At 36.6% G+C, this 13,919-nt stretch overlaps 1 pseudogene; it reads right to left on the bottom strand.

Moving 5' to 3' along the window:
• Window positions 1-1,460: 1,460 nt before the first annotated feature.
• Window positions 1,461-12,530, bottom strand: LOC122758622 (annotated as a pseudogene).
• Window positions 12,531-13,919: the final 1,389 nt, after the last annotated feature.

The following is a 13,919-nucleotide window of genomic DNA, read 5'->3' as shown; positions in this document are numbered from 1 at the left end:
TATTTCTTAAAAATATATATATATTTTTTTTAAAGCTCTGGGCCGGCCCACAAATGTGTGTCGGCCCACCGGACGTTGCCTGGTACGCCCGATGGCCAGTCCATGCCTGCCTATATTTGACCACTAGATGGCAATGTGGCCTCAGCATGTGTTGAGGCCACATTGCTGCTGCATGAGGGCAGGGCTTCTTCTCAGTCATGTAGCCTTAGGGCAGTAGTATGCCTAAATTCAATTTTATTTCAATGTTTTGTTTTATTTACATGAGTAAATGAGTGAGAGCTTCAGCCTAACTTCCATTTTGATAACGTTGCATTGTTCAAATTTACTCTCCTCAAGCTTTTTTTTACAATTGTAAATAAGTGCTGGATCATTTTTCATGTTTCAAAACATGTGCACTACATTTGTAATGACAGTGACAGTTTGACAGAGTTCTGTGGCCCTCAGTAAAAACCCTTTGAGGCCTTTTGAGATTCAGAAAAGATTTAATTAAAAATTAAAAATGTTTTTCTATGAAAAAATGTGTTAATTCATTTGACACGATCATCATCATCATCATGCAGATCCTCACTGTTACATACATACACCATTATGTCATCATCCGTCGAGGCAACTGAGACCAATGGAGAGCGCGGTCTCCCTCTCCACGTCCATGAAAAGGTTTAAAAATAAATGTAATCAATAGTGAGATTGTCTTAAGAACTGAATGAATCGCTGTTCTTGTTCCACATCCACATGTAAAACCACAGTTTGTTCACAGTGAAAGCGTGTGGCGGCTCTTCCTGCTGCCAACTGTCACTGAGACACTGCACTTTTGTGTTCTCTGCAGGAACAACCCTGACAAGAGCACACTGCCATCCTCCCTCTGCCAAACATTCAGCTCAGCAGCTTCTTTACATTGTGTATTTCTGTATGTTTGCAGAGCAGCAGCAGGAATCTGCTCATCCCGGGAAGAAAACACCGGAACAACTCATCCGCTCTGGCACTTTCTCCTGTTTTTTGCTGGTGAAGGAATACATTTACTTTAGTTCCAGTGAAATTGTGTCTTTGAGGCTGTGACTCTCAGACGTAGGCGTGTTGCCATGCAACAAGACAGAACTTAGTGTAAATGCACCCAAATTAAAGCGTAGACGTCAGTCAGGTGTTTCTCTCCAGGATTGTAACGATGTTTGTCCTACATAAGATTTTCCTAAAGTCAGTCAGACTTCTTTTGTTATTTCCCTTTTTTTAATGGAACTTCAGGAAGTGCTTCCACTTTCTCTGTGGTTTGAACTTAAAGAACAACATTTTTCATGTTGCCAGATGAAAAGATAATGAGTCGCATAAAAGTAGGAGCTCACATATTCAGAAATCATCATCGCTCTGTTGTTCCTCTGTTGCCTGCAGCTCTGTTTTTACTGTGATTCGTCTCAGTTCTCACACAAAAGTCAAGCAGGATTTTAATAAAAAAGAAACCTGTGTTTCTCTGTGTATCTGCTACAGATGATTGATCCTTTCCCAAAACAATATGTTGCTGTTTTCAGAGATGATGCAGCTTTAACTGAAGCTTCTGTTCTATCTGAACGTCTTCATGTTTTAATTATAACTTGATACGAATGATACGTTTAAAAACAACCTCAGCGGAACAACAGAAGCTTCAGTTAAAGCTGCATCACATCAGTGTCAGTGATGTGATGTTTGATTCCTGATGTCGTTGGAGAAATCCTTCTCATAGTCAAATCTGTGTCTCAGTTTCCAGAAGAGCAGCCCGATGAAGACCAGCAGGATGATGATGATGAGGAGCAGAGAACCCACAACTGTGCCGACGATCACTGCTGCTCTGTTTGGAGCTGGAAAGATTATTTATTCTCCTGACCTTCAGCTTCAAAGATAATTTATCTTTGCCCACAACTGGTCATGATAAATTGTGTTGTCGTGAAAATCATGTATTATCACTGAGAAATATAAGCCACTGAGGAATAGATATAGACACTGTTACACTGTTAGACTGTTACACTGTTACACTGTGACACTGTTACACTGTTACACTGTTAGACTGTTACACTGTTAGACTGTTACTGTGACTGTGCTGTTACACTGTTACACTGCTGTTACACTGGTGTTACACAGACTGTTAGACTGTTAGACTGTTACACTGTTAGACTGTTACTGTTTACTGTTAGACGTTACTGTTAGACTGTTACACACTGTTAACTACACTGTTAGACTGTTACACTGTCAGACTGTTAGACACTGTTAGACTGTTAGACACACTGTTAGACTGTTACACTGTTACACTGTTACTGTTACTGTTACACTGTTACACTGTTGGAGCTGTTACACTGTTAGACTGTTACTGTTAGACTGTTACACACTGTTACACTGTTACTGTGTTACACTGTTAGACTGTGACACTGTTAGACTGTTAGTTACACTGTTACACTGTTACTGTGACACTGTTAGACTGTTACACTGTTTACACTGTTAGACACTGTTACTGTTACACTGTTACACTGTTACACTGTGACTGTTAGACACACTGTTAGACTGTTAGACTGTTAGACTGTCACTGTTAGACTGTTACACTGTTGACTGTTACACTGTTAGACTGTTACACTGTTAGACTGTTAGACTGTTAGACTGTTACACTGTTAGACTGTTAGACTGTTACACTGTTAGACTGTTAGACTGTTACTGTTAGACTGTTAGACACCACTGTTAGACTGTTAGACTGTTAGCTGTTACACTGTTAGACTGTTAGACTGTTAGTTACTGTTACACTGTTAGACTGTTAGACTGTTACACTGTGTTACTATGTTGGACTGTTACACTGTTAGACTGTGACACTGTTAGACTGTGACACTGCTGTTGACTGTTACACTGTTAGACTGTGACATGTTACACTGACTGTTACACTGTTACAGACTGTGACACTAGACTGTGACACTGTGACACTGTTAGACTGACTGTTACACTGGACACTGTTAGACTGTGTTAGACTGTTACTGACTGTTACACTGTTAGACTGTTACACTGTTAGACTGTTAGTTACTGTTACACTGTTAGACTGTTACACTGTTAGTTACACTGTTACACTGACACACTGTTACACTGTTACACTGTTACCTGTTAGACTGACACTGTTAGACTGTTACACTGTTAGACTGTTACACTGTTACTGTTAGACTGTTAGACTGTTAGACTGTTAGACTGTTACTGTTACACTGTTAGACTGTTACTGTTACTGACTGTTACACTGTTAGACTGTTACTGTTACTGTTACACTGTTACATGACACTGTTACACCGTTGAGACTGTGACACTGTGACTGAGCTGTTAGAACTGTTACACTGTTAGACTGTTAGACTGTGTTACACTGTTGTGTTGTTACTGTGTTTGTTAGACTGTTAGACTGTTACTGTTACACTGTTAGACTGTTACTGTTAGACTGTTAGACTGTTACACTGTTACACTGTTACACTGTTACTGTTACTGTTACACTGACTGTTACACTGTTAGACTGTTACACTGTTAGACTGTTACACTGTTAGACTGTTACACTGTTAGACTGTTACACTGTTAGTTACACTGTTACTGTTAGACTGTTACTGTTACTGTTAGACTGTTACTGTTACTGTTAGACTGTTAGACTGTTACTGTTAGACTGTTAGACTGTTACTGTTAGACTGTTAGCTGTTAGACTGTGTTAGACTGTTACACTGTTACACTGTTAGACTGTTACACTGTTAGACTGTTAGACTGTTACACTGTTAGACTGTTACACTGTTACACTGTTAGACTGTTAGACTGTCTGTGACACTGTTAGACTGTTAGCACACTGTTAGACACTGTTACACCGTTAGACTGTGAGACTGTTAGACACTGTTATGTTAGACTACACTGTGACACTGTTAGACTGTTGTGTTACACTGTTACTGTTAGTGACACCGTTAGTTACTGTTGGACTGTTACACTGTTACACTGTTAGACTGTAGACTGCACTGTTACACTGTTACCTGTTGAGACTGTTACACTGTTAGACAGCTGCCCTGTGTAGACTGTTACACTGTTGACTGACTGTTAGACTGTTACTGCACTGTTACACTGTTAGACTGTTACACTGCGACTGTTAGTTACTGTTACACTGTTGACACTGTTAGACTGTTAGACACCTGTTAGACTGGTAGACTGTTACACTGTTAGACTGTTACACTGTTAGACTGTTACTGTTAGACTGTTGAACTGTTACACTGTTAGACTGTTACACTGTTACTGTTACCTGTTACACTGTTGTTAGACTGTTAGACTGTTAGACTGTTACACTGTTAGACTGTTACACTGTTAGACTGTTACACTGTTAGACTGTTACACTGTTAGACTGTTAGACTGTTACACTGTTACACTGTTAGACTGTTAGACTGTTACTGTTACTGTTAGACTGTGTTACACTGTTAGACTGTTACACTGTTAGACTGTTAGACTGTTACACTGTGTTACACTGCACTAGGACTGTTACACACTGTTAGACTGTTACACTGTTACTGTTAGACTACTGTTAGACTGTGTTAGACTGTTACACTGTTAGACTGTTACACACTGTTAGACAGACTGTTGAACTGTTACACTGTTAGACTGTTAGACTGTTAGACTGTTACACTGTTAGAGTGTTACACTGTTAGACTGTTACACTGTGACCGTTACGTGTGCTTGCTCTCAGGTTGATCCTGCAGTGTTCAGCTCCTACAGCATTGTTCACAAACGTAGATTCCTGCCAAACTGTGAGTGGTTAGTGATTTTCAGCTCCCCGGTCACGCACGCACACACACACACACACACACGCACGCACACACACACACACACACGCGCACAGATAAATACATGCAGCAGCACGTGGAGATGCTGAGCGTTTTTAAATCATGTCAGTGAGACAATGTTGTTGTTGTTGTTGGTTTAGATCATGTGACAGTTTGCTGTGAACTAACCATGTGTCTGTCGTTGTCTGTCAGGTTTGTCCTTAAACTGACCAGTGTCAGCTGGACCGGAATTCAAACCGATGACCTTTTTACTGTGAGGCACCAGTGTTAGCCACTACTCCCCCGTGTCCCCAATTTGCAAGTAATGTTTTTATTTGTGTTTCTTTGATGTTCCTGACTGTCTCACCTTATACACATTATTATAAACTTTAATGATTTTAATGCTGATCATCACAGTTCACAGTAAATGATTCTGATCAATGACATAAAGCTGTGGAGATATTCTTTTAAGACTGACTTCAACTCATTTAGAAAAAACCTTAGCCCTGACCTTAACCTTAACTGGTTAACCTTAACCTAAGCACAATTCAAACCTAAGTCCTGACAAGGTCAGAAACACACACACACACACACACACAGTCTTTTTTGTGCAGTAGCGTGGTGACATCAGCAGAGGTCACACTTACTCTGTGTGGCTGTAGCAGGGATAGAGCCTCCGCCCTCTCTCCTCCATTGGTATTTTAAGGGGGCGTTGCCTGTGGCGGAGTGACAGTGCAGAGCTGCGGCGCGGCCGACCAGCTCCATCCAACACTTAGGCACAGACGGCTTCACTGAAAGTGGATCATTTCTTCACATCAGGTAAAAACACATGATACACAAACATTATATACATGTAGATTTGAGTAAAAGCTTAAAGGGCCAGTGTGTAAGTATCAGCGCCATCTAATGGTGAGACTGCAGACTCTCCTCCAGTTGCTCCTCCCATTTCTAAGTCACTTCAGGAAACTACAGTGGCCTTCAAAGCCCAGAAACCATGTGTTCTTTGTCATTTCCTCCTTCATGGGTCAATTAATATGGTTATGTGGGCGGAGTCTTTCTTCTTTGTTGTTATTACACACACCCACAAGCATACTGCAGTCACATGACTGGTTTTCTGAATTATGACATAATCTTTCCACAAAAAAAGCAGAAAGAAATTCAGGAAAATGGATCTCATTCATTTATTCATTCATTCATTCATCAGCACCACCTGTGTTTCTCAGGCTCACACACAGTCTGTTGGTGTTTCACGCTTTGATACGTGGAGGATTCTTTTAAAAGGTGCTGCTTGTTTCCGTGGAGGTGATTTGATCGGATGCAGTTACATCTTTATATTTATTTATTTATTTATTTATTTATTTATTTGAGTGATGAAATCTACTGTAGGTCCCGAGAAATGAGTCAGAGTATGAAAAATAAATGAACTCAGTTAAGTGTTGGAGAGGATTTGTTAAACAAGCTTGTGCTTCTTTAAATGATTCAGTCTGAATGATTTGTGGTTGTTTTTTTAGTTTGGCTTCATTATCAGATCTTATTATTGCTCGAGTGAGTACTAACGAGTGATGTTTAATGTGTTAAATACAGAAATCTGCTGCCATTTAATTATTTTACTTTCTTACTTTTACTTTCATGTCAAACATGTCACATGATGAAGATACATCTACATCTTTGTCATGAGAATGAGGTTATACGTGTTTGTGGCATGTTTTTTTTATTTAATCAGATTTACAGTGATTCTGAAGTGATTTGGTTACATTGAATTCTAACATCTTGATGTCTTTTTTATAGTTTATCAAAATACAGAAATGCAAAGTTTCATCTTCAGCATAAAGAATAAGAATAAAAAAAAAAGAACAAAAGTTCCCCAGGAAAGAAAGTTCAGTTCATTTTAATCTGCGTTGTTGTTAAATGTGAAATAAGTATTTACAGCGACGTGTGACATTTAGTTTCTCCTCAGACTGATTATGAAAAGTAGCAAAACAATTATAAGAATAAGTTGTAATTGTTTTCAACTTGAGTTCAAACAGATTCATTTAACAATTACCTTCATACAAAAATGACCTGAACTCACCTGGTTTCACTTATTTAATCTGTTAATCTGCCTCATTCTATTCTGGGAGTTCAATTATGCAGAGTGACATTAGCATTAATCTGAACATCATTTTCACACACATATACATCATTTATTTTTCTCTATCTGTCGTGTAATAACATAATAATAACAACATATTTTATTCTAACTTGTATTATTTTTATTATTACATTTATTTTTAGTGATGCTTTTTAATCTTTGTTGTCATTTTGAAGTCAGAGAAATAAACTAAGTTAAAGTGGAAATGATGTCTTTTACCTAAAACTGCTGCTCATTCAGTCTTTTGTCAAACAGATTATTTAATTCTCATTGTGAGTCTGATGAACATCGTTCATGAACCACATTAACTCCACCGTTAGGAGGTGATTAGCTAAGAAATCATTTATTATAACTAGTGCTGTCAAACCTCATGATTAATCGCATCAATGTCATAGTTAACTTGCGATTAATGGCATCAATGTCATAGTTAACTCAAGATTAATCGCAGTAACGTCAAAGTTAACTTGCGATTAATGGCATCAATGTCACAGTTAACTTGCGATTAATGGCATCAATGTCACAGTTAACTCACGATTCATCGCATTAATGTCATAGTTAACTCACGATTAATCGCATTAACGTCATAGTTAACTCGCGATTAATCGCATTAATGTCACAGTTAACTCGCGATTAATCACATTAATGTCATATTTAACTCGAGATTAATGGCATTAATGTCATAGTTAACTCGTGATTAATCGCATTAATGTCATAGTTAACTCGTGATTAATATCACATTTGTATCTATTGTAAATGTCCCATTATTTCTTCTCATTTTAATGTTCTTATCAACATAGAAAAGTGGATCTTCTTGCTTTGTGCAGATGTTTTTTTATTGAGACAATATCTCTGTCACCTGCATATTGTGACTTATTCCTCTTATTGTGAGAGCCACACAATAATAAGAGAGTCTGTGTATCAGCTGCAGTGTGTGAATAAAGTGCCGTGGTTTTTATAACGAGCTAATCTGAGCTAAGGAGCTAGTGGTCTTCGGTGGTCTCCTTACTACGGTTCGGGGGGAGAAATGATCCAGTCTGCGTTGGATACTCAAAACTCAAAACACAACGTTAGCTACTACTCTTTGGCCCAAACAAGTGTGTGCAGCGCGCCTGTTGTCGTGTTTGTGGTCTAGCTAGATCCGGTGTGGTGTTGTAGTTTTTCTAACGTTACTAGTTGTTGCAACAGCATGTGAAAAAAACCACAAAGTTTCCTCGGCCAAAAAGAACGTTAATCTCACGATAAAAACATGGACGCCGTTAAAATGGGTTTGCGTTAATAACACGTTTAACTGACTAATTAACTAATTATACTAATTATAATAACATCCAGAGAAAACTCATGAAGACTTCACATGAGAAAACAATAACACAGGTGTTGTAGGTGTTTGTTGTAATTTGAACTCCTGGAGATGTCTTCACTTTACACTGGTAGATGACGCTGTGAGCAGGCGACAGCGTGGCGATGGAGAGCGAGGCGTCTCCCTGTGAAGGTGGTTTCCATGGATCTATTTGTTACCACCGGTGAAGGAAATGAGCTGAAATAATGAAAGAGAAAAACACAGGGTGTAAATGTAATGCTTTAGATTTGTGTTAATAAATGAAAGTAGTATTAATATTCAATGAAACGAGTGGATGATGTCGTAGAGCCTCACAGTAACAAACAGCCAAGAATTGCCACCAACGCTGCAGCAGCTCTGAACTTTTCAACCTCTTTTAGCTCATTGAATTGAATTTGTACGGCACATTTACTGTGTAGCACAGACTCAGTGTTTCCAGCAGCCGCCGGCTGTTTTCAGCAAACAAGCTCTGATAAATCCATTGTGTTCTACCCGCTCAGCCACATAAGGCTCAGAGGAAAAACGTGTCACATCTGCCACTTAAAGGGATAGTTCAGTTTTGAATTGTGCTTGTATGAGGAATTCATGCATTATCAACCCGAACTTTGCAAGCACGACAAAGACCGAGACAAAGGCACTCACTCTCACTGATAACATGACTGAAGAAAACAGGTTTCAGCCACTTAACAAAAGACTCTGTCACTTTCAGTCTCTGATGTCTTTAAGACCATGTTCATGTCTTTATCTCACTGTGAGACAGACTTTTCCAACAGTCTGTCTCAGTGAGAGGACATCACAGACTTAAACTGACAGAGGATTTTATTACATGAGTCTTTTTTTGTTTGTTTTTTCAGCAAAGTCAGATATATATATTTTTAAATGTATCCCCTCAGGGAAATTATTTCTCTGCATTTGACCCATCCTAGAATTAGGATGGGTCAAATGCTAAGGTTGCTGGTTCCCTTTCCACTTGACCACGGACTTATATATGTGTGTGTATATATCTGCAGCGGCTCTGGATCAATCACAGCATTGACTGCAATAAAATGTCCCTTTCTTAAGGACTAAGACTATAATAATAATAATGAAAATAATAATAATAATAAACTCCTTTAAGACTCCAACAATAATGATTTTAATTGAATTTAAAAGTCAGATGGGATAACCAACTAATTGCTTTTGAAATGAAAAAACCTTGAGCGCTTAGGTTTAGACTGTTTGAAGGTAACCTAGCATCGCGAGATTAGAGTCTGGTTCATTTGTCCGAATCTATAAAGATGAGCTTTATGAAACAGAGGCACAAGAACATGCAATTAAAAGCCTGAGACCGTCTTCAAAACCTGAATAATAACATGCTTTAAAGGTGCTTGTGTTGTAAAACTATAATTCAATATTTGTATTAAGTCTTTTTTTCTGAATCCTTATTAATTCATATTAATCGGTGGTGTCAGGGTTTCCCAGATACATGCATTAAATTAAAGTAACTTCATTTTTAATAAGTGCACAGACACTCATAAAAAAACCCCCAATATGAATACAATGTTACATCACAGCAAAGGAGAATATTGAGCTTTTATTTCTGCTGATTTGTGTGAAAATATTCACATTTAGGAATCTGAAAAAACGACAGAACGTAGAAAATGTTCACATTTAAGAATCTGAAAAAAGACAAAGTAGAAAATATTCACAGTTAAGAAGCTGAAAAATGACAGAAAGTAGAAAATATTCACATTTAAGAATCTGAAAAATGACAAAGTAGAAAATGTTCACATTTAAGTAGCTGAAAAATGACAGAAAGTAGAAAATGTTCACATTTAAGAAGCTGAAAAATGCCAGGAGTAGAAAATGTTCACATTTAAGAAGCTGAAAAATGCCAGGAAGTAGAAAATGTTCACATTTAAGAAGCTGAAAAATGCCAGGAAGAAGAAAATATTCACATTTAAGAAGCTGAAAAATGACAGAAAGTAGAAATTCACATTTAAGCTGAAAATGACAGAAAGTAAGAAAATATTCACATTTAAGAAGCTGAAAAATGACAGAAAGTAGAAAATATTCACATTTAAGTAGCTGAAAAATAACAGAAAGTTGAAAATATTCACATTTAAGAAGCTGAAAAATGACAAAGTAGAAAATATTCACATTTAAGCTGAAAAATGACAGAAAGTAGAAACATATTACAGAAGCTGAAAATTACAGAGTAGAAAATATTCACATTTAAGAAGCTAAAAAATTACAGAAAGAAGAAAATTTTCACATTTAAGAAGCTGAAAAATGACAGAAAGTAGAAAATATTCACAAGTGACAGAAAGTAGAATATATTCACATTTAAGAAGCTGAAAAATGACAGAAAGTAGAAAATATTCACATTTAAGAATCTGAAAAATGACAGAAAGTAGAAAATGTTCACATTTAAGAATCTGAAAAATGACAGAAAGTAGAAAATATTCACATTTAAGTAGCTGAAAAATAACAGAAAGTTGAAAATATTCACATTTAAGAAGCTGAAAAATGACAAAGTAGAAAATATTCACATTTAAGTAACTGAAAAATGAGAGAAAGTAATAATAACATGCTTTAAAGGTGCTTGTGTTGTAAAACTATAATTCAATATTTGTATTAAGTCTTTTTTTCTGAATCCTTATTAATTCATATTAATCGGTGGTGTCAGGGTTTCCCAGATACATGCATTAAATTAAAGTAACTTCATTTTTAATAAGTGCACAGACACTCATAAAAAAACCCCCAATATGAATACAATGTTACATCACAGCAAAGGAGAATATTGAGCTTTTATTTCTGCTGATTTGTGTGAAAATATTCACATTTAGGAATCTGAAAAAACGACAGAACGTAGAAAATGTTCACATTTAAGAATCTGAAAAAAGACAAAGTAGAAAATATTCACAGTTAAGAAGCTGAAAAATGACAGAAAGTAGAAAATATTCACATTTAAGAATCTGAAAAGTAGAAAATGTTCACATTTAAGTAGCTGAAAAAATGACAGAAAGTAGAAAATGTTCACATTTAAGAAGCTGAAAAATGCCAGGAAGTAGAAAATGTTCACATTTAAGAAGCTGAAAAATGACAGAGAAAGTAGAAAATATTCACATTTAAGAAGCTGAAAATGACAAAGTAGAAAATATTCACATTTAAGAAGCTGAAAAATGACAGAAAGTAGAAAATATTCACATTTAAGAAGCTGAAAAATGACAGAAAGTAGAAAATATTCACATTTAAGAATCTGAAAATGACTATATTCACATTTAAGAATCTGAAAAATGACAGAAAGCAGAAAAAATTCTGAATTAAGAAGCTGAAAAATGACAGAAAGTAGAAAATATTCACGTTTAAGAAGCCGAGAAATCACAGAGAGTAGAAAATATTCATATTTAAGGAGCTGAAAAATGACAGAAAGTAGAAAATATTCACATTTAAAAAGTAGAAAAAAGTAGAAAATATACACATTTAAGAAGCAGAAAAATGACAGAAAGTAGAAAATATTCACATTTCAGAAGCTAGAAAATGACAAAGTAGAAAATATTCACATTTCAGAAGCTAGAAAATGACAAAGTAGAAAATATTCACATTTAAGAAGCTGAAAAATGACAGAAAGTAGAAAATATTCACATTTAAGAAGCTGAAAAATGACAGAAAGTAGAAAATATTCACATTTAAGAAGCTGAAAAATGACAGAAAGTAGAAAATATTCACATTCACATTTAAGAAGCTGAAAAATGACAGAAAGTAGAAAATATTCACATTTAAGAATCTGAAAAATGACAGAAAGTAGAAAATATTCACATTTAAGAAGCTGAAAATGACAGAAAGTAGAAAACATTCACATTTAAGAAGCTGAAAATTGACAGAAAGGAGAAAATATTCATATTTTCTTGATATCATTGTGGATCAGAAGATGCTGAGCTAAGTAAACTATTGACTTCACACATTTATTATGTGGTAACTGTATGATTTACGCCGTGTCTTTCAGCTTCTTACCATCTGGTCCTTCTGTGTGGTGTCTGGACTGACCACAGATGTCGATGTTGATGGGCTCGGCTCGTAGCTGCAGCCCAAAGTCACGCTCCCCCTCGGCTTTCTGGAGCGTCTGTGGACCCGTGGATGTCACCTGCGTTCCTGCGGTGCTTCGGAATTCTTCCGAAAGACACAAAGTTTTATCAGTCACAGATTGTTCGGTGTCTCCAGGTGAGTTGACTTTGTGATGAGGAATCAACAGAAAGCTGTGAGTAACATGTAGAAAAGTGTCACACCAGACGACAACAGCAGCCTGTGCAGAGTTTCAGTCAAAAGCATCAAAAATCATCATCCAGTACAAGATGCGGAACACTGTTGCCATGGCAACAAAACAACAAAGCAAAGCTCTTCTCCTGGTGAAGATCAAAGGCTTAAAAAACATAGATTTTCCTGTTAATCTGAGATGATGGTGTTTGGACTCGGAGTAAACGTGTCTTAAAAAGGTTTTATCTGCGTCCTCTCCTTCATTTATTGATGTGAACTCACTCAAATGAAAGATGGGACTTTTTGCTTTAATATAATTTATCTTATTTTCTATCAAATTGAATCTGCAGAGGCTGAAGTGTGTGTAACACTTTTGTTATTGCTTTCAGTACAGTGCACAAGAAACATTTATGAAGAGAAAGAGTCTTGTGTTTTTCTATGGAACTCATTACTGTAAAGATGACAAACGATCAGTGGCAAATGGTCAGTGTGACAAACACAAATGTGTAGTTTTACGGCCATATTTAAAATATTAGATTTATTGAAATAAAATAGAAAATATTCACATTTAAGAAGCTGAAAAATGACAGAATTGAGCTTTGAAGTCTGCACATTTTCTTGAAATCATCGTGGATCAGAAGATGCTGAGCTAAGTAAACTCTGGTAACTGTAGGATTTATGCCGTGTCTTTCAGCTTCTTCCATGTCGAGTTCTCCTCCTTTGTCATTTATTTAAAATCTTAGAATTATTGAAACAACTCAACTCAAGTGTTTAAGTGAAACTTCAGCACCGTTAACAAACCGGGTTCTTCTTTTAAGTCATTCAAATGAAAACAATGTGGATGCATTTACTCTGAGTTTGTTTTTAAAAAACAACAACGTCCACATCATTGTCATCGTTTGTGTTCACGTTACCTGAAGTAGACGCCGCTTCCAAACGTGTGGAGACGGAATAAGAGAGTGACAGTGAAGTGTCCGCTGCAACAAGCTCCTCCTCTCCTCCTCATCATCATCATCATCATCACAAAGGCACCTGTTGGACGACACGCCTCCATCTGAAGGGAAGGTTTCTGTTTCACTCAAATCTTTACAACTCAAACAAAAAACAAGACGCAATGTAAAGGTAACACTTTAGATTAGGAAACACATATTCACCATTATTAGCATGCAAATTAGCGCCATATTGGCTCTTAATTAGTCATTATTAAGTTTTCTGCATGACCTTATTATACAACCAGTAAGCCATTCACTAAGAGTTTTCCCGCAATGACCTCAGAATTATTGCTTATTAGTAGTAAATAAGGAAGTTGTTGCGTACGAATTATTCGAGTAGTATGAGCTTTATAAGGTGCTACAACAACTTCCTTATTTACTACTAATAAGCAATAATCCTGAGGTTATTGAAGGAGACCCGTGTTACCAAATGTAAATATTGTGGCTAAAACAAA

This window comes from Solea senegalensis, linkage group LG21 (assembly GCF_019176455.1).
Source record: "Solea senegalensis isolate Sse05_10M linkage group LG21, IFAPA_SoseM_1, whole genome shotgun sequence".
Taxonomy (NCBI): Eukaryota; Metazoa; Chordata; class Actinopteri; order Pleuronectiformes; family Soleidae; genus Solea; species Solea senegalensis.
Note: the sequence above shows the minus strand (reverse complement) of the source record. Positions and strands in the feature narration are given on the sequence as shown.